The sequence below is a fragment of the Strix aluco genome, chromosome 19 (assembly GCF_031877795.1).
Source record: "Strix aluco isolate bStrAlu1 chromosome 19, bStrAlu1.hap1, whole genome shotgun sequence".
Lineage (NCBI taxonomy): Eukaryota > Metazoa > Chordata > Aves > Strigiformes > Strigidae > Strix > Strix aluco.
Genome location: NC_133949.1, coordinates 16,288,427 through 16,311,341, shown reverse-complemented (window position 1 = coordinate 16,311,341; position 22,915 = coordinate 16,288,427). Strand labels below are relative to the sequence as shown.

The window sequence follows — 22,915 nt, the reverse complement described above, 5'->3', positions numbered from 1 at the left end:
ACGAGACCCATCCAGAATCCAACACCCTGGCCTTCCCGGAGCGTTTGGCTTCAGATGGAGAGGCAGAAACACCCTCCCACTCCGGCCCCGGGCAGGCATTCCCCCCGCGCTCTTCCGATAACGCTGTGAACGAGGCTTTTCTCGCAGGCCCTGGCGCAACCGCAGCCACCGTCCCCGCGGCGAGGGCTGTCCTGCACGGGCAGGGCCAGGAGACGGCCCTGGCGCGGCTCCAGCCTCACACGGCGACGAGCCACGCGGCTCCGGCAGCCGCTGCAGCTCACGCTGGTTCTGTTGCTCTCCAGTTTCCTCATCCCCGCCCTTCCCGCGAGGCAAGCAGAAAGCTCAGGTTGCTTTCCTTCTTTGTTCCGAGGCAGGGTGTCCAGCTCAGGCGCACGAGGATGAGTTAGTGCCCGTGCTCTGCTCGTGCACATCCTGCGTCACCCCCCATATGAGACACCCCCGGTCACTCAGTGCTGCTGCTGCAGAACTCGCTGAGGGTTTGTACTTAAATACATTAAAAGGGTTTCTTGCCCGTCTCTTCCCAAGTCACCTCCAGTTGTTTGGTTTGGAGAATAATCTGGCTTTTAAATATTTCTAGAAACTAACTCTTCCACCCATTTCCCATCAAAATGAAGCTTCTTGTCTAAGGATTTTCAGTAACGAGGTGACCAGTGAGACACAGGTGAAGGGACCTTCAGCCTGTCCTGAGCACTGAAGCTCCAGTGTGTCACGCGTCTCCCTACCAGCACATCTGGCCTTTACTGTCTGGGCTGTCAGAAACAATGAGCCCTTCTTCCAACTTACAAAGTTTTCCTTGCTAGAGGATGGATCTATGCTGCCTCTACGCACATGCCCCCGCATGAGCAGCTCTTTCTGACCCAGTGCTGCTTTGAGTGTTACTTTAAGCACGACATAAGGTCTGCCAACAAACTAGAAACGAGGTAGAAGCATCACAATTTCTCCACACGCTGTAGTGGCAAACATTGCAGCTTGAGAGGGCTTGCTAGCAAGTTTACCATTGCTTGCTACAAGTGTGCTTGCTCCAAGATGTAATCAGATTGCAGAGTTATCTTTGATGCGGATATCGTGATAAAACTGTTAAATAATGATGAACTGTGATGAAGCAGAAAAAAGCTTTTATGCAGAGATAGCAGAAAGATGGAGAAAAACTCTATAGTCCATAAACTAGTCTAATCAAGTTGAAAATACACAAGTTAAAAATATACATGATATCCACTGTGTACAATATGGGAGGTGCTTTACATTGGCAGATAATTCAGCTTTGGAAGTGAAAAGCAACGTCACAGAACAGAGCTGCAGCCTGAGGCTGGAGAGTCAGTGCTAACTTGTGCAAATTTGGTCAGAGCAGCTCTTTCACTAGATATTCCACTTTTTTGAGACCAATTTCCTAGCATAGGTAGGTGTAAATCTAGGCAGTAATTGTTGGTGAACGCAGCAGCCTGTGGTGGGGGATGCAGAAGAGCCCGCAGGAGGCAGCTGGTCCAGGGAGGATTGTTGTGAGAGAGCGCTGACTTGGAAAGTGTTCCAGGGGCAGCTCGGACCAGAGAGCACACCCGGGTGATCGGTATTTCTGCCATTAATCCAGTACTTTTTACCTAGCTCAGTGATAAAGCCATAATGAGGAGGACTGATCCCATGCCAGTATGGAGACATGCAGACACAGACATACCCACATTTCAGATGTATACGCACACGTATGTATGTGTGTGTGTGTGTATGCGTTCTGTGCGTAGAGGGATGTGTACTCAAAAGATAACCTACAGTCTGCTGTCACCGTTCACTGACACACTGAGACCCATCAGCAAACTGTGTTTTTGAACCTAGAAAGTATTTTGATCAATAATAAACCATTCATGCATAATGTACATCCCTTTGATAGTAAGAACTCAAGCACCCAGCAAATGATGTTTATCTGCAATTTCCAAAAATCCCAATATGGTTCTGTGGCTAGAGGCTGAAGTTTTGCAAGAGATTGTTGTAAAAAATGTACCATACATTGATTTTTGCCTCAGCCCACAGTAGCTAGAGATGAGATCTATTCCTGTCTGCAAGGAATTCTACAGGAATTAAAATAACATGCAGATTTGTCACTAAACCATAGGTATTTAAAAAGTGGCTTTCATAAAGCCCTCAACATCCAAATTCCTGCAACACCCACCTACTAAAAATTGTTAGAGTCTATTTATTTAGCACAGTGATGCTTCAGAAACTGTTTGGAGAAGCTGAGCGTTCTAGTCTGCCTCACCAGGCTCTGACACAAACACACTCGCATTATCCATGCCTACTTTTCAAGTATAATGTTTTGTGGATGCTCAGAGAAGGGCATCTCGAGAGCAAACTGCAATCTTTATAAATAATGCAGCCAAGCCTCGTGTACTTAGATGCCATGGATAAATTTAATAAATCAAGCAGCCATTCAGACCACAATGAATGTTAATACCTCAGCCTCTGCAAAAAGTTGTCTGGTTATTACTTGTGTTAAGGCCAGCTGACAGACAGCTTGCAGGAGCAGATAACGCAACTGTGTAAGAAAAAGAGGAAAAAACTCACCTTTCTTTTATGGTGGAGGAACTCCTGTGTAGCCAGGCAAAGTCCTAGACAATCCAGTGAAATATTATAAAAAGCTGTAATGCCTGTCTGAGGAGCTGCTAACCCTGCTCCCTCTGCCCTTCCCCTCTGATCCGCCTGCCGCCCGCTCCCGGCCGCGATCCTCCCGGGCACCCTCGGCTCTGCCCGCGGCCGCGCTGCCCCGCGGCTCCGGCTCCTCTCTCGGCGACTCCCGCCGTCCCTCGCCGGGGTCCCCGCGGCTCACCGGGGTCCCCGCGGCTGGCCGGGGTCCTGCGCCGCGCGGGGGCTGGCGGCGGGCAGACGCTCCATGGCCGCCCGCCGCAGCCGGCAGGACCGCTGCAGCCTCCGCGCGGCGCGGCCGGAATCCTCAGCCCCGCTCGGTAACTCGCGTTTCGTAACGCTCCCCTGGCCGGGGAGGCAGAGCCTCTCCCTTACGGCCGCCTCACGGAAGAGCTCTGCAGCCTTCCGCAGCTACAGACGTTTCCAGACCTGCCCATGCTCCCTCCACACGCTGTCTGAGCGCGGATGGCGGCACCGGCAGATGCGGAGCGGCGGCGGCAGCGCCGTGCAGCCCGAATGCGCTCACCCCGCGGATGCGCCGGGGTTTGTGTCTCGGTGCCTCTTCCCACTAGGGGCAGATCCCTCTGGAGACCCAGACCCCTTCCCAACAGGTCCAGAGGGTCCCGGGAAAGCGAGTCCCCGGCAGCCTCCCGGCACCAGCTCCGAGATTTCAGGCAGCAAATTGTTATTCTGGGCACAGGTGGATAGAAGTAAATTATTTATAAATGTGAGAGCTGAAAGGCAGTTTGCTCGGTGTCCTTAGCACTGCCTGCTCTGCTCTGCTGTCTCCACTGCACATACGGACTCCTTTCTGCTACTGGTTCACAGGGAGATTGATAAATTTATAATTATTCTTAAAGCCTCTGTATTTAAATGGGAGTAGGCTGCACACTTGGAGCTCCATGCGGTTTTGAAGCACCCCACCACCTTTGCATATTTAAATGAAACGTGGAGACTTGTCTCTTGGAGCCAAAATCAGATGCAGTTATGGGGACTCTCCTTTACTTCCTATGCTGAGGAGTGCGGGTCAGAAATACCAGACCCAACATCTGCCTGGCTGTGAGGAAGCAGCACTCAGGGGTTTTCTTGGATCTGAGACGAAAGGGGGGAATTCGGATGCCACGCAGGGACTGATCCTGTTTCCCTTCTTTGTGCTGCACAGTACTTCCCGCTCTGACCAGCCCCGCGGGTCTCAGTGATGCCACGTGTGTGGATCTCTGTCCATGCAGCACACCCCTGAGTGGGACCTGAACCTGCCAGCGTGATGCTAACGCTAAAATTACACGTGTGAACCTCATGGAGTTCAACAAGGTCAAGGGCAAGGTCCTGCCCATGGGTCGGAGCAATCTCCAGCACAAACACAGGCTGGGCGAGGAGGGGATGGAGAGCAGCCCCAAGGAGAAGGACTTGGGGGGGTTGGTGGGTGGAAAACTGCCTGTGAGCCAGCAACGTGCACTGGCAGCCCAGAAAGCCACCCGTGTGCTGGGCTGCACCTAGAGCAGTGTGGGCAGCAGGGCGAGGGGGGGATTCTCCCCCTCTGCTCCGCTCTGTGAGACCCCCCTGCAGTGCTGGGTCCAGCTCTGGGGGCATCAACATCAGAAGGACACGGACCTGCTCGAGCAGGGCCAGAGGAGGCCACGAAGATGCTCGGGGGGCTGGAGCACCCCCCTGTGAGGACAGGCTGAGAGAGTTGGGGGGTTCAGCTGGAGAAGAGAAGGATCTGGGGAGACCTTAGAGCGGCCTCCCAGGACTGAAAGGGGCTACAGGAAAGGGGGGAGGGACTCTGGATCAGAGGCGCAGGGATAGGACAAGGGGTGATGGTTCTAAACTGACAGAGGGGAGATTGAGATGAGATCTAAGGCAGAAATTCTTCCCTGTGAGGGGGGTGAGGCCCTGGCACAGGTTGCCCAGAGAAGCTGTGGCTGCCCCCTCCCTAGAAGGGTTCAAGGCCAGGTTGGACGGGGCTTTGGGCAACCTGGGCTAGTGGAAGTTTTCCCTGCCTGGGGTGGGGGGGTGGGCCTGGATGATGTTTAAAGTCCCTTCTGACCCGGACCAGTCTGTGATTCTACTCTATGATACACTTGCCTTTCCCATCCTCACTGTTCAGGAGAAGAGGAACCTGGTTGTTCGTTTCAGATCTCTGCACACATACCAGCTAATTTCAAATTCCTCTCGTTGTGAAGCAGACCTGGACTAGAAATGCACCCAAAGGCAGGAGCTATAGACTGTAAAGATGGGAGGTACAGACTACAAAGACAGGAGCTATAGACTAATCTCACTTGTTCCCCACCTTGCAAAAAATAGTGCAGTGATGCTGGAGAGGTTTGGTCTTTAGTTGGCGCCAGCATCGGGATGAATTTTGCCACCTTTGTGTTTGCGTTGCTTTGGTCACTGTCTTAGACCTGTGTAAGCAAACTGGGCTGTGCTTGGCTACTGGAGCTCGTCAGTTTACTTTTTCTTCCCTTTTTCGAAGGATGTCTTGTCTTGTTGTGTTTTGCTTTAAAAGCAAACAAATGCAGGGACTTCTGTTTCTGGCTGGAACACAGGAAATAATTTGTAGTCATGGCAGACCAAAAAGAAGGACTTTGCATTTCTGCTCACTGCCTGCCAAGGGCTGGATCCTTGACCCCCCAAATCCTCTTTTCAAGCAGCTTTGGCCGGGCGGCTGCGGTGCTTTTCCTGGCCCCATCGTGTCTGGCGTTTCCAGTCCTCCGCGCGTTCCCAAGGGGTGGGGGCAGCGGGCGAGGCGGGTACTGGCGCCGTGGGGGATGGCTGGGACGTGGGGGTCTCCTTCCAGCTCTGCCCCCACGGTCCCGGCCACCGCAGGCAGGCCGTGTGCCCCCCAGTACCGCGCGCCCCGTCCTGCTCTTCGCGTCCCTCGCTGTGTCTGACCACGTGCTGTGAGCGTGTTCTGGGGGCTCGTGGTAGGATTTGAAAATATAAAATCATAATGACAACTGCAAATCCATTTAGCCACAAGATATGCCTATCTTTGTCTGTGAGAAAAAAAATTGCAGTTGCTGGTAGAGGATCGTTCTATGAACAGTTTTGCAATAGTTGCAAATAGTTTTCATATACAGAAATCCAGGAAGGAAATATAAAGAGTTTCAAGCTGTTAGAGCATTCACATTATTCTGACGATCCTTCAGACTTGGTAAGATGTGAAAATGAACAGCTAAAATGCTTTTGCTCTCACCAAATGTTTTCTGGGAGTTAATGTATTGATAGGGCTGCAATTGTACAGTGATTTTGTGAAATTTGATTAATGGAGCACCCTGAGACTTAGCAACGTAAAGTTCAAATTTTAAAATACTGATGTCTGGAGATGTTCTCACTCCCAGAAGTTGTGCATCTATCAGATTGCAACCCATCCAACCTTGATGTGTGCGTACAGCTTCAGGGCTGCAAAAGTCTGAAATTAATTTAATTTTACTGATATTAAATTAATCAAATGTTTGATGTAATGATATTTTTAGATGTTATGCTGGGTTGGGGCCTAAATCAATAGAATTACAGGAATCTGCCCCGGTGAAGCAGTGGCAGGAAATGAAGTTCAGCATTATCAGCGAGAAAAATGATGCTGAAAACGCACCAAAGCCCCGATTTGCAGGGCAGCACAGCGTGTGACACGTGTGCCGGGGCAGCGGGGAGGGACCGAGCGGGCGGATGAACTCGCCGGTGACACCGTGATGCCAGCGCGGGCCGGGGCTGCGCCCGACGTGTCCCCAGGCCAACACCCATCGGCGCGGGTCTCTGGGGGCCTTTGCTGGGAGGGTGCATGGGCCTGGCAGGCTGCTGGGGCACGGGCGAGGCGTGACGAGCGTCCCGGGACCTGCCGGCGCTGCGACAGACGAGCTGCTCTCCCAGAGTTGACACGAAAACTGCCACTATCGTTTGGGGGGCTTGCAGCGTGATTTGTGAATTTAGGCAAAGCCCAGGTGAACTGCCAGGGTTTATAAGACCTCAGCCCTCTTTAACACCAGCTTGTTTCCAGGATTTAGTGTGCAAAATACCATGTGGGGACTGGCTTTGGAGCAGGCGTGGGCAGGACCTGCTGCCACGGGGCAACCCCACCAAGGGGTTACGGGCCACGAGCAGCAGCGTCACGTCACTTTGCTCGAGACTCAAACCAGCACCACTTCTGGGGCATCAGCAAGGAAGATAAAGGATGGGGTGGGGTTGTATCCCAGGGGAGATGGCAGCACTCCTCCTCCTGGAGTCAGTACTTCGGGGTGGGGGCAGGAGGTGCCCCGTGTCCCCTGCTGGTGCTGCAGTGGTGCAGCGTGCAGGCGCGGGCAGCGCAGGGGGCTCAGCTCTGCTCGGGCTGGGCGCCCAGTGCGGGTGCATGTCTGGAGTTGCTCGGTACACAAAGTTCCATCGATTTAATTTGACTTAGTTAAAGCATGCAAAAGACAGTTTTAAAGCTTGCTTTGTCTAGTGAGACTAGTTAAGAAGTTGGTAAACCCTTTGGACTGGGTGATGTTAATAATCACGGGGAGTGGTGCGATCTCAGTTCTGCGACTGAAGATGGGAGTTGTAACGCAGTTTCAGTAAAGGAGACAAGGCATTCATAAATCGAAGTAAGGTTGTCCACGTAAGGTTTGCAAAGGCTTAATTAAGCCAGCTGAACTAAATCAATGTATACTTCTACAAGGCCACCAGATCATAGTTAAGTGCTTTCCTGTCATCATACTCAGCACTGGTAAGACCTGTATCACACCAAATAGTCTCTTTTTTTAAAAAAAGAAGGAGTTACTACTCTGTGATTAATTAACAAATCTCTAGTAGTAATATCTGGCAACTGACATGAAGTTTGGTCTCTTCTTACTCAAGAGTAACAAATAGGGATTAAATCCGTGGTAGCTTAGGGAGGCCGTTTTAGCAAGTATGCTTTGCATCTTGCACAAAACATCTACAGATCGCATCTGCGAGGTCGCCTCTACCCTCTGCTGTGCTGGTGCTTCATTTTTTCTGTACGTTGCAGTCATCTTTCATTCACAGTGCTCATGTCAGCTCTGTTTTGTTACTAATATGCTATTACATGGAAAAAATAATAATCAATAGTGTTCCAGTTGAGAAAATAGGAGGCCAAACTCTGCTTTTTCTGTGGGCTGCTGTAAATCTGAAGTGATCTGCACCTCTGTAAATGGGAGCAGGGCCCTGCCCACTGAACCTGGGAACATGGAGGTGGATGACTCAAAACATGACACTGTTAAAAAAAAATAATCAGAAGGTTAAATGTAATGGAAGCTTCTGTGAAAATGCCACATTTTTTGGTAAATGGAAAGGCAGCTGAGATAATTGACCTCTGTATGGAAACTGTGATGTGAATACTAGGGGTGGCTGTAGGAATCTGAAGGCCTTTTGCAAATGCTCGTCAACAGCACTTGGGTTTTTTTAATCCAAGATTTCAGTGAAATCCTCAGAAGCACTACTGGTTTTAGCATCTTGCCTGCACATCTAGCCTAATACTTTATTTCACATGGCTTCAATAAAAAGTAAGAGAGAACTTTCTAGGACTGGGAATAGAGCTCTGACCGGAGAAGAATGACTGTAGAAACCCTCTGAACCAGGAAAAGCATTTGAATTTTGTCAAGGCAGCTGACTGAGGGGCCCATTTCTGCCATTTGTTGTCCTAAATTCTGCTGTCAAACATGGATGGAAAAGAGAAACGCGGTATTTTATCTAAGACAGTGGCCAGTAACGTGAGGGACGTGGGCTCAGTTCCTAGCTTCACCACACACACTCACCATGTGATCAGAAGATATGGGGAGGTCTAAAAGCCTTGACAGGGAGACTTCTGGTGTCTTTTACAGATTTCAAAGAGAGTTGGAAGCCTATATACCCTTCACAGTCCTGGCCATAATCTCTCCACTCCCTAATTTCCCATCTGGTTAATAATACTAGTCTTCTCCCATTCCCTGCGGAATTTTTCTGTCCCCCAGAAGGAGCAGAGGTTGATCTTGTGATGCACGCTCTGCCTCAAAGCTGTGAGGTGATCACCTCTGTTAATCCAGCCTGACTGGAGGGCGTGCTTGTTTTAATATTTTGTTCACAGGTGCCATTTAAATGCCTTAAAGAGAAATATCTTCCGTGTTTGAAGTGCTAACACAGTCTTGAGTGTGGCAAAATGAAGTCATCCCTCCAAAGGGTGAGCGCTGAAAAGTCCAAATGGAGAGCTTTAGGGCAACTGTGAATAACGGACCGTCAGTATCCGTCTGCATCAGCTCTTGTGCCACCACCTTCTGCTCCCTCAGATGGGGCTGCTCAGCATTCCTGCTCTTCAGAGGAAGTTAAAAGTATGATGTGCTGTATGGTGTTGGTTATGTAGAATGATGTGTGAGATCGTTTCACATGTTTTCAGACTCAGACCTACAGGATGCTGTTCTTGTTTTACTCGCCCTATTTTCTCCTCTGTGTCATCCCATCGTCTACAGAGAAGTTGTACCTTGACAAGACCCGTGTAAGTGCCTGTTGCAGCTCCTATTAAAACAAGAGGGAAATGGGTCAGATAGTAAATTCAAAGGACGATCTGATGTTTTACATGGCAAAAGTAGTGTAAGAATGAGCAAAGAAAAGGAAAACTAGGTAGAAAGCTGAGCAGGATGGAGACATGGAAAAATGATATCTAATGACACTAAGAGAAAAGGGGCAAAACTAGGAGAGTAAAGCATGTATGCATTATGGTCATGTTGTAAAATCAGTCATTTGATGGAATGAGTGGCAGCTGGAGGCATTCTGCATCGGAGTAAAATCTTAAGCACTTCCTTTCTCTGCTTGATGGTTCTGCTGGTTGTTGCACAAAATACAGCACAAAAATTATGGAATGAGTGGCATTACTTTTAGAAGCCTGTTGTGGGAGCAGTTCTTGTGCTAAATGACTCAAACTTTCAGTCACTTCAGAAAATAGGCTCAATTGTAAAAGTAAGGATCAATTGAGGAAAGTGACAGTTTTTGCTAGTGTGGTTTCAGGAAGAAACATCTAAAAGACTCTGTGGTTTCATAAGTAAATGTAATGTAGCAAATAGTTTTCTGGTCCTTTTTACTTAATAATCCTAAATATTCAAGGATTAGGCGTTCCATGTAATGCCTACCTACAATTTTCAGTTATTTCATGAAATGACTGAGCAAAACAACTGTTTAGTGCAGCGGTTGACAACGTCATTCTTTTCCCAGAATGACTGGTTTCATAACACGGGTGCCGTATTATGCGTAACGTAGGGAAAACGATCAGGTCTAATACGATTAATGGCAAAACCCCCAGCAACTTCAGAGCACCCGCTATGTCAGATGCCACGCACAGAGCGTTTGTGGAGGATTGTGCAGATCAGCGAAGAATCTTAGGTTCCTAAGACATCCCTCAGAATTTGCTTCAGCCATGACAAGAAAGGCAGATGCTCAAACAGTGCTAATCTGTAGAGAAACACTGTGATTTACGGCCAGTGAGGTGCTGGCACAGGGTGTCACGCTGCTGCATCTGGTTCAGGTAATGATGGAGTGTGGTTCAGAACGGCGGGAGGAGGTGCGGGAAGGTGCCGCGCAGATCAGCCCACCTGGCTCTGGAGCCTCCAGCTCCAGAGTTTCCTCTTCCCTCCTGTCACGGCTGCTTGGGGGGGCCGTAGTTTTGGAGGCAGCTGGTATCACTTTGCACTGAGGGACAGATGCTGCTCCCAATAACAAATGCTTGAAGAAACAACCCCTTAAAAGATAAATTAAAAAACCAAAAAGGATAACATAGATGAGGGTCTCAAGCACATTCCTAGTGTCTTAGTGGAGGTGAAATAACATTCAAAAAGATAAGAGATGTAATAAAGGAAAGCCGAGTTAATTCCAAAATTCAGGAGGGATTTGAAAGGTGAAGGTAGACTTTCAGCATCAGTAAGGAGTGCTGTAACTATAGCTGGTCCTAGTGCTCAACCACCAGTTTATTAAAGACTGAAGTATGCTGTGAAAGAGGAGCAGGTAAATACGATGAGTTTGGTCATCATGAGTTGCTGGCCTAAAGGTCATTAAGATTTTCTTTCTCACCTCGAGTGTAGCATCACATAAAGTGGTGAGAGAAGGCTTCAAAATAACAAAAAGTGGTGGTGGCTCTTTGCACTGTGTGTAATTCAGCTGTGCAGCTCCTCACTGCTTCAGTAGTCATCACCTGGCACTAGCACAGAAATGTGGGACTGGTTTGATTCGACTGAAAATGAGAAAGGTTTGTGTAAAGCAGCTACTGCGTGCATATTCTGGGAACAGGCTTGTTTGGAAGCGAGTGGGTGTGGAGGGAGTTCTGGCAAACTGGTGGGAGAGGGGGATTGTGTAGCACTTGTGCGGGGTTTTTTTCCCATTTCAAACATTGTGAACTTGTTGATGCTCCCTTACTTCAGGCATACATTATGTTGTGTTATGGTTTTTGTCATGTTTAATTTACACTCTTATAAGTTCCACAGATATTTAAATATTTTTTGAAGAAGTGCCAACTACACAGATGGCAATTGCACATACTGCTGCACACGAAAGTATTGGTGGTGTGGTTAGCATCCCTGGGGAAAGAAATGCAACTGGTGGAACAAAAATCAGATGACGACATGGCTTTTCTGTCGATGAGGAGCAAGAGAGCTGGGTATTGTCAGTGGGCAGGACAGGATTCAGGGGAATCAGCTGCAGGCACTGACCAGAGTAGATGGGCATATGAACACGAGTCCTGGGGTAGAATTTACTGTTAGTTTTGCAGTAAAAATCAACATTTTGCTGATCTCTGCGGTCTTTGTGCTTGCGACTTCACTAAGTTGAGGGTGTCATTTGACCTGACCGTTAAGAGATGATGGTGATGCAAAGGAATTGTTTCTAAGGCTGCTAAGGGTAAACCTGCTAAAAGCACCACTCCAAGATTCAGACCCAAAGAACATAATAGCACTTCTGGTGGGCAGTGCATGGAGCATATTGCAGTATGTGTGCAGAAATGGTTTTATATATTGTAATCTTTGAGGTGATTTGATTGTGACTTGGGGACTAACACTCCTAAGAGATGGTCTCTGGTGTAGCCAGACCACAGGACGCAGCTGTGATGCAAGTTACTGGGCATATAATGGCCTGTGTTCTGTAGGAAGCTGGACTAAATGGTCGTCAATTCTTTTTGGCCTCAAAATCTGGTCAACTCTTCTGGTCACATCTCCTGACCTCTCTGTTCTGCCCACGTGTTTCTGTTGGTTTGTGATGTCCACCTTCCTTTGCCTCAGTAGAAGTACTTGGACCTACTGGGGTGGCCACGTGCTGGCTGGGCTGGGGGTGCAGATGAGCTGCAAACCCTCGCCCTGGTTTGTTCTGCGGTGTCTCCCCACCAGGCCCAGCAGCGCCGGCAGCACCCACCGCTGCTCCATGGGGTGTGTTTGGGCCCTGGCCGGGCCCCGGCCATGCCACGTGTCCCCGCTCAGCCCACGGGTCCCACCGTGGCCCGAGGAACGGAGCCAGGGAGCAGTGGCAAAATGTGGAGCGTCCTGGTCGTGAGTGCATAAACACTAAGGTTTGTGAAGGTACACGGGCTAGAAGAAAACAGTGTGTTTGCAGTCACACCACGCGAAGTGGAGCTTCCTGTTATTTGAGTGCCTTCAGATGTACCCTGAAAGTCTGTTCCTTCCTGGTATTGTGTGGGTGACTGTGGGATCCCTTTGTGCTGAGCTCAGGGGAGATGGACAGTCCTTGGCCAAATCAGCTTACTATCTTTGTCCTTCCTATTCGAGTGTTTTTCAGCCTCACAAAACACATTTAGTTTAAAGTACTGGTATTTTTCTGAGTGGTGCCTTTTGATGTTCTCGACTGGTATTATCTTTTAAATGCAGCTGTTTGTTGAAGAGAAGAAAGGCCAATGTACCCGCAGTTTCCCCAGCACCTTGCGTCACTGCTGCCGAAGGTATGCAGTGGGTCCTGCACCACACCAAGCTCTTGAGATGTTGCCTCCCCCTCCCATTCATGCCCAGAGCAGGATTTCAAGGGGTGCGTTATTGGAGCTGCTCAGCCAGACCGTGTGAAGGAGTAATGTGGATGATAAGGCCTTACACTGCAGTAATCACAAAGCAATACCAGCTAAAGTCTTTAATGAAATAAGTCTGCTTTTGTTTTCTGCTGGAACGCTTGGTCTTTTGACAAGGGCAAGTAACATCTTGTTCTTCGTTTTTAGCGGACTGTAATAAACCTGAGCAGATAGAGGCACCTGAGCCATAAACATTTGAAGTCTCCAGTGTCTGCCCATTTCATAAAATAGCAGCACCAGCACCTCTCAGAAACCTTCGTAGCCTCCCTTTCAGATTCTGTAGAGAAAAGTGGGTTGTTAGAGCATTAGATCAGGGGGTTTGGCCCATGTTGACTCAATCATTCATTATCAGGAACCAACAGCAACAATTAGTGAGCCCTGAACACCCCGCACAACAAAGATCACACTGATTCAGAGTTTAAATGAGTCAGGATACCGTACAGTGCTCTCTGCAAGCTGGCCTTGCAGTTAACATTCACCACCTTTTCCCAGCTTTGAAAGGAGAAATAGTTGAGTCATGGCAATTAGTCTGCTGTCTTCGATGCCCAGGAATTAGGTTATTGTCTGGCAGCACTAGCGAGTTGGCCAATTAGGTTTTCTGTGGCAAAAGCTGCCCCCTCCCTCCAGTTTAAGTGCATCACAAACAACAAACATGGCAAACTGTCAGAGGTGAATCCGAAGAGTCCGGGATCACAAAGGAAGGACAAGGGCAACATCACAGGGAAACGTAGGAAGATGAATGATAAAGAAAGAGTGAACTGGAGGTGCTAAGTTCATTTCTCTCGTAACATCGGAACAAGTAGGTGTTCAGCAATGCTCAAAGTGAGTTTCAAGACCTAAAAAACTGCACAGTTGCCTGGTGGCATGCAAAGAGAGTGAAATGTATTTATGTAAGGGAATAATAGCAGCCCCATTAGTGATAGTTAACAGAATGAAATAGAGTACAGCAAAACCTTTATCTTCTCCGTTATCCACAGAACAATTTTCCTGTGTGCTCATAGTATGTGCTAGTAGTCAGCATCAGTGACAGGATGCTGAATTGTGTGGGCAACTGGTTTATGTTCCCAGTCCTAATTTTTTTATGTGATGAACAGAGCAGATGTAGATGGTCATTTCTGGCATCAGCATCCTCAGCCATCTCATATGACATTTCATCGCTGTCCTTCTGCTAATGTTTCAGGCCGAGAGGTTTGAGCCCAGAGCTCAGCTCCAGGCAGCTCAGGCGTTTGGGGATGCATAATGCCAGGGAGCTGTTTGGGGCTGTGAGAGGCTGTGAAGTTTGGGGGCCAGTTCTCTTCACCGAACGGGTGGAAATAAAACCCCTCAGCTCTTTGTTCGGCTTCAGTACAAGCCTAGATTTTTGCCAGCTCAACTCATAGCCTAAATTAAGCACATGTTGTGCCTAATTCTCATTTAGAGCAGTAATGGAGGTAACAAAACAGCTCATGGATTAGAGAAGTGTAACGATATCCTTGTCTGGAGTTACTGAGATGAAACACTGCGGAGCTCTGGATCCAGCCGGAGTCGTGGGTTTTCAGCTGCTCACAGAACCACCTTGAAACGGTGGGTCCCAGGAGGATTTATTCTCTCCTTCCATTGTTAGATCCCTGAGCCATACAAAATCCTGCAAAACACTTCAGCATGTCCAATGCATGTGAAAACTGTTGACTTTAGAGTTTTGTTTGCTGTTTCCCTTAGTTTTAGTAACATACGTCAAATAACGCTTATAGTTACACCCACATAAATGGAGAGCTCTTCTGCTGCGGTTCCTGGGCTTATTTCAGATTTTTCTCTTCTCCCCGTTCCCCCATCAGACTCTGTCAAGCGAGATGCCGCAGTCGGTTTTCCATCCTCAAGACTTCCAGCGCTGCGGGCTGTTTCTGGAGCGGGGCTGGCTGCGGTGGGGCATCCCCGGCTCCAGCCTCTGCAGCTGTGCGCGCCCTGCGCCCTGCCCGGCTGCGCAGGGTCCCGGCGCCGCTCCCGAGGGCCACGGGGTTCGCCCCCCACCCTCCCCTGCCGAACTCCGAGGCGCTGCTGGCAGCGGAGCAGGGGCTCAGCTGTTGCTTGGTAACCACAGCCACATTTCAAAAATGTACCCTTTTACAGCCAGCTTCCCAAACTAATGGCTTTGAAAGGAACAGTTGTTCTTTCAGGATCATTTTCATTTTGTTCTTTCTTAAAAAAAAAGGGGGGGGGGGCGGGGGGAAGAGCCTTTCAGCTCCAGCTTTGCTTTTCTTCTCCGCTCTCCTTCCTCGCATCTGGTCCCACAAAGGGGAATAGTGTCACATGGCCGGGAGCGAGGCCCTTTCATCCTCCTCTCCTTAGGGCTTAGGGCTTAGCCGTTACCATTTCTGAATTTCAGTCTGAGTGGAAGGAAACTGCAAGTCCTTCCCGCATTTGTCTTACCTCTGCTCTTCGCTGAGCACAGCTTTCCTCTCTAAGGGTTACATATTTCACCCTCCTGAGGAAGGATGAGTTAGTGTGGTGCCATGGAAGCGTTCAGCTCTCGTCGTGGTTCGCTGGGTGTTCCTCTTGGACATTGAAACTCACCGTGGCAGCCCCGGTTCCTCTGCAGCCTGGCGGGCGGCTCCTCAGCCCCGCGGCCGCGTTTCTGTAGGTCACCGCATCCCTGACCGAGGGCAGCAGAATTACCTGCAAACCTCCGCAGGCCTGTGCGGTTGGTGGCTTTGATCTTCGTGCTCCTGCCCATGTAGCACCTCTGTCACGGGTGATGCGAGTGCCTCGATCTAGTGGGAAGCTGGTTGGCCACTGTATGTCACTGATGTTGCAGTTATTCCCAGAGACACAGTACAGAACTGTTAGTAATTAATTTTTATCCAATCTTAAGTTTTTTTATGGCACCAATATGGGGACATCTTCCACATAATTACTTTTACATGCTGGTAATAAATACCAGGAAGATGATCACTCTATCCTGATCCCTTGATTAGCAATTAGAAACTTTCCAAATTGTACACACAAGGACGCAAATTCTCCCACCCATTAAATTGCTGGGGATGGAGAAGTGGCTCTGCAAAATAATCAGAGTTCACTGGTGTAATGAAATATAAATCTTTATCATCAGAGCAGTGAGGTCTGCTTGGTATTTTCACGCCAAGGCAGGTTTTTCAGATTTTAACAATAGTTCCACAAGCTGTACTGTTCCCTGGCTGTCCAAGCAGCCCTCTTCCTACCTCTGAAAACATCAAACGCTGTTGCTGTTGTTTTGAATGTCAGTCCAGCCTCTCAAAGAGGATGTCGCAGAGCGGCCGATGAGAAGGCCAGCCACATTACCAGCAAAAGAAAGTAGCAGTGAGGTGTCTCTCTCTGCCACTAGCACAGTAACGTCCAGTTGTCTTGGCCAAATTCAGAGAGAGAGCATTGTAAGCATCCTGATGACCTGCAGGTTGCTGCAGTACTCTGTGGTGAAGGTGTTGGCCGTGTTGTATAGGACACCAAGACAATTTTTTCTTCGTCCCTGTTGCTGCAGACTCTTAAACATCAGACTGAGCCCAGGTGGGTTTGGGGACGGGTCAGGTTCTTTGTGCAGAGCCAGCGCTGGGTGGCTGGTGGGCTAAAGAGGCTGGTGGAAGAGCCCAAGGCCATTCCTGGTGCACGGGACCACACACCTCACCAGGATGTACAAGCAGCAGCAGTTCTGGTGTCAGAGCTGTGTGTCTGAGAGGGCTCCAGAGCGCAGACGCACGGCCCCTTTCCAGCAGTGCCCAGCTCCCTGACTGAGCCTCACCCCTTGTGTTCTAAACGGCCGTGCTGCCTCTTGGGCTCGGAGCTCAGTTCCACCAGTCATGCTAAAGCCATTTACTGCATCTAAGGAGCTCCATTCAATTTGTGCCAACTCCGTCTGGTTAAAAATTGAAATGACGGTGTCTTAACAACACTTGACATGGACTGTTGCTTCTTATTTCACCGCTGCTGTCCCATCACGTGGAAACACGCACAACTGCAAGAGGAGAAATGGCTGGCAGTGCAGAGGACACACCTCTGAGCCATATCCCACATTGTGGTGTCAGAGCAAATGCAACAGGCTGGACACCAAGATTAACCTGGTGCTGGAGCCGGGGATGCCTGGCTAGGGACAGCTGGCACCGGAGATGAGCCTGACCTCGGATGTCTTGGTGCCCTCTGGGTCTGAGCACCGAGGCAGGTCCAGAAGGAAACCTGTCCCAGCTCGGGACTGCCTGTGAGCTCTTCCAAGTGCCTGGAGCTGTCTTGGCTCTTTGGGGACCATTTCAGGGATGAGATGTGAGAGAGCACGTCATGCCCTGGCTGTTCTGCAGGGCTGTGGCCTCCCTTCGGAAATGCCGGGCTCAGCGCTCTGGTATTTGGCTGAACCGTGGCGGAGCAGGTTTCTGTAGTTGTTAGTGGGCAATGGTCTATCTTCTGTTTATTGTCTTTCCTTTGCCCTGTTCCCCTCTGAGGAGATGCTCTACTAAAGCATTTGCTTGTGAAATCTGTCTGAAACTCTCAAAGAAGGTGAAGTAGGATGAGGGAGAAGAGATTTTCTAGAATAAGTTGTAGAAGAAGAAACATTTCCTTGATACTTTCCTTTTTTTTTTTTTTTTGACTTTCACTGTGATGAACAAATCTATAAAAAGTCTCTATGCATCAAAAAAATGTCAATACATAAAACAAGAACGCTGTTCCGTAACACAATTAAAACCAGGTATAATTCGAGTAACATCAATAGTCTTTCAGAAGGTAGTGCTGCATTACAGAAGTAAACGCTACTAACATATTTATAAACATCTGTCAGAATTATTTCCTGAGGCACAGGAAAGTGACATCCAGCACAATCTCCTTACTGAATTTATCCTAATTTTCACAGCTGTGTATGTAAAAAAAAATAAAATAAATGCTTACAGCAAATATCATCGTGTGCTGTAATGCTTTGGTGAGAATTGGGCTGGAGGAAGCAGTGCTGGCTTGGCCTTCACCCGTGCCAGGAACTGTGATTGACACTTTGCAGACCACCTACCAACTGTATCTTTCTTCATCTGCATCTGTTTTCTTGTGTCTCCTTCAGCTCCCATTGAGGTCCCCAAGGCCCTTCTGCCCTGGCCCTCTGTGGTTCTCCATCAGGGCTGGCTGGGCTGTGATTCCTGAGGCAGAGGTGGGCTTTACTTATGCCCCAAGCAGCGCCACACCCACCCCCGAAGTTATTATTCTTGATACTAATCATAATCATTATTATCATTTAGGTGCCCTCATTTGCTTTTATATTACAGGATGGGTGTCCTGGTTTCGGCTGGGACAGAGTTAATTTTCTCCCTAGTAGCTGGTACAGTGTTTTGGATTATGAGAATAATGTTAATAACACTCTGATGTTTTGTATATTCTAAATCATTTATCATTATTATTATTGTCATATTATTGCCATTATTTTCATTATTCTTATTTCCTGCCTTTTCTGATCTATTGAACTGTCTTTATCTCAACCCAAAAGTTTTACTTTTTTTTTCAATTCTCTCCCCATCCTGCTGGGTGGAGGGAGTGCATGAGCGGCTGTGTGGTTGCCAGCTGGGGTTAAAGCACGACAATGGGACAGAAGAACCCAAGATTTCTGTACCCTTGGCACCATTATGTAGCCCTATGTCCACACCAATTAACAGCTCTTCCAGAGCAGGTGTTCAGGGCTGCCTTTTGTTCACATAAATGTTAACCATGGTCAGTTGGGTGTGGAAAGAAAAATCTTAGTCTGTATTAGTCACGTATTGCTGATGGCCTCAGTCAAGCCAAACAAATATTCAGAATGTTTAAAGAAGAATGAGACAAGGAAATTGCCCATCTTATTTTTAGACTAGCAATTAAACCCCCAGAGAAACAGGCTGTTCACACACTGAGAGGAGACGCAGAAGGAGCCAGGGAAGGAAGCTGCGGGACAGGCTGGGCAGTACGTGCCCACCGTGGGAGCTGGGAACGGAAACCAAAAAGCTGTGGTGACGAGCATGGTGAGAAAACAGAGCTGGCAGGATTCACTCGAAGGGGAGTCAGTGCTGATAAATACTGCATTACAAAATATTGCAACAGAAAAGGATCACTTGCATCTCAAGCTGAATGCACGCTCACCTCCCTTTTAACGGGGAGTTCAGAGCCAGGCGTTCGTTACAGGGTTTTGTTCTGCCTGTTTGCTTTTAATTTCTGATTCTCTGTTCTGGATGGCTGCAGCCATCTGACCCTTTGGATGCATTAATATTTCAGTGAGGTGGGCAACAGGAGGCTGTGAAAGGTCAGTCATCTTTGAAAAGCAAAAAGGATTTGGAGGTAGATGATGAGCATGTGGCTGTCTTAATTCAGCATTGTAACAGCAGGGATAACCCTGACTCCCTCCTGTCTCCTCCCCCTCCCACACACACGCACCCTGAAAGAAGAATAAAGGGCGTTTGCGTTCCTTGCCGAGCTGCTGATGTGCTTGGAAGGATCTTTGTCCAGCCTGTAAACAGAGTCGTGATTCCCTGCCCTTCCCTTCCCCAAATTCTGGGTTGATGATTCGGTTCCCTCTGCTTCTCAGAAGGATGAGGCTCTTCAAAACATAAACAGCGATGTAACAAATCAGAGAAAGAAAAAGAAAAGTGCACACTCATACTTGGGTATCTCAGAGGGCTTGCTCAAGGCAAGGAGGGAGGAAGCCAGTTGGCACGCTGCTCAGTGCCAGCATTTTCACAAAGCTGGAGTAGACCTTGTAAGTCCACACTCAGTGTCCTTTTAGGAACTGTTCATTCATCAGAGTATTTCATGTAATCTGACAGGAAATTATATTTACGATGCTTTTAACTCCATTTGGGACATTTTTTTAATACTACTTCTGGGATGTAAATTATTTAAAAATCATCAATTTAGTTCTTTACCCGAAGAGATGAAAGCTTAACCAAAAAGCTTTCCTGTTCATGGCAGTCTTAAATTCTGGGGGAGATCTATGTATTTTCACTTAATTGAACACCTAAAGAAAAAAAAGAGCTTGGCCTCATAACATTTTTAGTAGAAGTAAATGTTAGATTTATTTAGCCCCATTGACTTTTGAAATACAACCGCTAATAGCATCTGTTTAAATATTGTCCTCCAGAATGGATAAAACATTTTATCACTAGGCATTAAATTCACTAACGGAGCATTTTACATGCCTCTCTGTCCCTCGTGCGGCTCTTCTGGCGGCTCCAACGCATATTCCCCAGCGACGGGTGGAGACGGGCTCCCGGAGCGGGGCAGCCCCCAGAGCCCCTTCCCTGCAGCGGGACCCCCACCACGGGGAGGCTGGGGTGGCCAGCAGCCCGCGGCGGGGACGTGCCCGTGGCTGGCCCCCACCCGGTGGGTGACACCGCGGCGCTCGCTGCTGGCGGGGCGGAGGCGCCGGGACTCGCGGCCGAGGGTCCCGACCTGAGCCGGGGGGTGGGTGCGCTGTGGCCGGGGCACAGGGCGGTGCTGGGTGCCAGCTCCCTGCACGCGGCGTCCCCAGCCTGGGCTGGCGCCGGCAGGGCTGGTCCTGTGCTGGAGCCTTCCGCTCGCAGGAGCTGATGCTCTCCTTGCCCAGGTGGCGTTCCCGGTCGAGTATGATGCTTTTGTCTCGGTAGTTCTTCTAAAGAAGTGATGGGAGCAGAGTTTGAGGAACACTTGATCCTGTGGCAGTTACGTAGCAGATGTAAACATCCTCGGAGACCAAAGATAAATGTAATTGAAAAGTGTCCAAATACAAGAGGCCTGCCCAGATCCCATTTTCCTCGCTGAAGGGTTCCAATCCCAAACTGGTCCTCAGGAAGTAGGTGTGGGGTGGAGCCCCAGAACTGACTGCTCCTGGGAAAGGGACTGTTCTAATGCACAAGAGAATTGCGGTGAATGGTTTTGACATTCTTTTAAATCTGAAATACATCTGTCATGAATAAGAGTGTGAGAACTTGCTAAATATTCATGAATCTGGGTTTTCTTTTGTTCCAGTTCTACATGGGGAGTTTGGGATGTTTCCCCCCTACCAATTACTGGCTGTCTGGTCCCTGTCAGTGCAGATCCGAGGGCAGAAGGACACACAGCCGGGTGCCGTGCCTGATGCCAGCCTTAAAAGCAATACGGGAGAAGTTGGTGGTTGCAGGTGAGTGTCACTATGGATGCATTAGAGACACTGGGATTCCCCATCGTAATTAGTATTGATTCCCCTTTCATTTGGGGGCTTTGTTGTCCATGAACTCATTAAATTGTGACCTGCATGTAAGACTTGCGTTTATGCTCTGGAAAAGTCAGCGTATTCACTATAGGTTATTATACTCCTGAGGCTGGAGTTGTTTAAATGCATGTGATGAGAGGACTGTTTAGAAATATTTCAAGTAAGAACTATAAAAGCAGGTTCCAAGGGTACTTTTTTACAGCCAGAATCTGTTCTTTTGCCTAAATGTGACATACTAAAAAGGCAGCACTCTGTTTATAAAACCAGCATGGAATCTCAATGCCTGCACTCATTGTTCCTGATGAATAGGGGGTGGCAACGGCACCGATGGAGCTTGCTTAGAGGTTGATGTGGCTCAGTTATTGCTGTCTTTGGGAGGACTTGGCTCTTTTTTTGTGCTGCGCTGACTTCCAAGTGATGCTGGAAAACCCAGATCCAGCACGAGGTGGATCCATCCAGCGGGGCTCTGCAGAATCCTGTAGGCGCCTCCGACTGAGTGCATCCAGTGAGCACTCCGTCCTGGCGCAGGCTCTCCTCAGACAAAGCTCCCATAACCAGGGATTTGGGAAGAGGCGCTGCGTGAATATGGCTTCATGGAAATAGAGGGCTTTGTCCCAGAGGAGCAGAAAAAAAGGTAATTTTCATCCAAGAATGGAGATACATAAACTCACTTCTAAGACAAGAATCATCACACAACAAATCAAGAAATCTTTGGTTTCATGTACGTTTAGACTGATCTATGATACAAAAAAAATTGCACACTCTCTGTAACATGGAAGTCCTGAGTCACAAGTTACATCTGGCAAATGCTTTCATGCAACTAATCCTCTGGGCTGGACCCCAGAACGGCTGAGACCTCCCTCGCTGATGTTGGTTACCTGCAAGGTTGAGATGTCTGGAATTTTGTTCGATTTGACTCTTTTGAAGTATTTAGCAGGGCAGTGAGAACCAATGAACTGTTTGCTCTTCCTTGCCAGAATAAAATAATACTGGTGTACCAGCTAGCAGGAACTTACAGTAAGTAACTCACGTTGTAAAAGAGCTGGCAAGAGCTGCTCCATGTGCTGGCTACCTTCACCTGTGAACACCTCTCCTAACAAAGGAAAAAGGCTGCAACTTAGGACTAATCCTAAAAGACAGTGCATTGTTTGGAGACCTGTAAGCTCGATTTTCCAAGGCAGAATTCCCCAAGGCGTGGGGATATGGAACTATTCCTTAAGTCCCTGTATATACCTGGAACTCTCTGTTCAGGGATGACGTGGGTTTAAAAGGGTAGTGAGATCTTCTGTTGTCTCACTGCAAAGAGATAAATGTCTCCCCTATGTGCTGCCCCAAATTTAGAAGCTCTTCTACGCTGTAAGAGACCAGGTGAAATATGTTTATTTTTAGACCACACTCTGCCTGGAAAGATACCCTCAAGTGTATGCAGTAAATAAATACACAAACTGAAAACACGCCTGAATACATCTAGAGATAGTATAGCACATATTGGTGCTGTGACAATAAATTTATTGTCTACCCTGAATATTTTAAACGATGCAATGGACAGTGATAACCCTGAGAGTAGCTATGGTAACACACAGAAACTTCTTTTGTAGACAAAAGCATTTCTGCATTTTTATTGCCATCAGACCACTAATTAAAAGAAGGGATCACAGTAGAGATGTCAGGAGAATTTAACAGAGTTTTCAGCTCTGGGTGAGGTTTGCTTCCGCATTTGAAATGTGAAGACTTTGCGCAGTGGCTGTAGCCAGTTCTGTGCAAGAGGTGGACATGTTGTGTCGGAAGGCATCTCCCATCTCTGCCTGTGCGGTGACACGGGGCAGGTCTCTGCTCCGTCACAGCCTTCTTGTCACCTGCTGGTTGTTCCGCTGGGACTCTGGTCCGGGCTGGGGCCACCCTGAGTAGTAGCAGAAGTTTGCAGCTGGTCGTTTCTAGGGCGTGGTTTGCGGGGCAGGCGTGGGGCTGTGTGTAGTCAAAGCACCTAACGAGCGTTAGGTTAGAAGACCATGAGTTACAACCATAATTTGCCCAGGAGAAGAGACGTGGAAATGTGGACAGGATGTCACCACAGGCAC

General features: G+C 48.5%; 2 protein-coding genes across 3 annotated transcripts in view; one reads left to right on the top strand and one right to left on the bottom strand.

The window, feature by feature from the left end:
• The window catches only part of WSCD1 (WSC domain containing 1), a 31,314-nt gene extending 28,175 nt beyond the window's left edge, over window positions 1-3,139 (bottom strand). Inside the window, exons 1-2 of one of the 2 annotated variants that reach the window (XM_074845167.1) lie at window positions 3,079-3,139; window positions 2,572-2,615 (exon numbers count right to left, since the gene is read on the bottom strand). The gene's annotated coding sequence lies outside the window, so the exon portion shown is untranslated. Of the gene's footprint in view, window positions 1-2,571; window positions 2,939-3,078 lie in introns of those variants that run through there. The other variant, XM_074845168.1, reaches the window with a different exon arrangement.
• Window positions 1-22,915, top strand: part of LOC141932262 (uncharacterized) — a 180,028-nt gene that overhangs the window by 49,522 nt on the left and 107,591 nt on the right. Inside the window, exon 2 of the mRNA XM_074845542.1 lies at window positions 20,615-20,765. The gene's annotated coding sequence lies outside the window, so the exon portion shown is untranslated. The remainder of the gene's footprint in view (window positions 1-20,614; window positions 20,766-22,915) is intronic.